A 1,118-nucleotide genomic window follows, 5' to 3' on the forward strand; every position below is an offset into this window, starting at 1 on the left:
AAGCAGGGCGGCCTCTCGGGGCACGTGGGAGCCAGTGCGTGCGTGTGCGCGCGTGTGTGCACACGTGTGTGTGTGTGTGTGCACTGTGTGACTTCTGTTCAGAAACCCAGCATGTGGGGGTGGCGAGCCCCGGCCCAGGCCCTGTTTCCCAGCTGGGGGAGAAGAGCTGCAGGAGTGAGGACAGGAAGCTGCCGGCCCCACGGACCACAGGAGCGAGCAAGTCAAAGGCACAGAGACTGTGAGTGAAGAGCAGGAAGACAAAGGAGCAGGCGCTGCGTCAGAGGGCCGCTAACTAGGCATAGTAAGTTCTGTCCGTCTGTCCATCTGTCCGCTCGCTTGTTGGTGACTGAGCAGAGCCCGCAGGCTTCCCTGGGTCCCGCGCCCGGCTCTCCGCGCCCGTCACCGGGACTGCCCTGGTTTCCTCCCTTTTCTTCTGTCTAAGGGCACCCACTCACAGCGAGAACAATTCGTAAATGTTTTTTAAATTGATTTCAGAAAGAGGAAGGGGGAGGGAGAGGGATAGAAACATCAGTGATGAGAGAACCATGGACCGGCTGCCTCCTGCAGGCCCCCGACTGGGGACCGAGCCCGAAACCTGGGCCTGTGCCCTGACGGGATGCTCAACCACTGAGCCACCTCAGCCAGGCCAGGGTGTGGTTTTTAAATAAACTAAGTTCTGGACTTAATGCCTCCTTCCCAGTGTGTGTGTGTGTGTGTGTGTGTGTGTGTGTGAGAGAGAGAGAGAGAGAGAGAGAGAGACAGAGAGAGAGAGAGAGAGAGCCCGGACGTGGAAAAGGCAGGGTTAGCGGAATCGGTGTCAGAATTCTCAGCTGCCAGAGGCCCCACCTGCAGACGAGGGTCCATCCCAGCCACCTCCCCGCGGCACACAGGGCGGCGGTTCAGTGACTGAGCCCCTGCCTCCAGGGCACAGGGTCCCTTGGTCCCCCCAGGAGCCTCCCAGGGCCTCTGAGGAAGCCGGGGCGTGGCTCCTGCCCAGCTCTGATCGGGACACTTCCTTCTGGTCCCCAGGGAACAGGCACCGCACGCACACAAAGCCCTCAAATGCTGGTCTGCACAGGTCGCTGACCTCGGGCCCTGTGCCCGTCCCAGCTCAATCT

The sequence above is a fragment of the Myotis brandtii genome, unplaced genomic scaffold, assembly GCF_000412655.1.
Source record: "Myotis brandtii unplaced genomic scaffold, ASM41265v1 scaffold139, whole genome shotgun sequence".
In the NCBI taxonomy this organism is placed as follows: domain Eukaryota; kingdom Metazoa; phylum Chordata; class Mammalia; order Chiroptera; family Vespertilionidae; genus Myotis; species Myotis brandtii.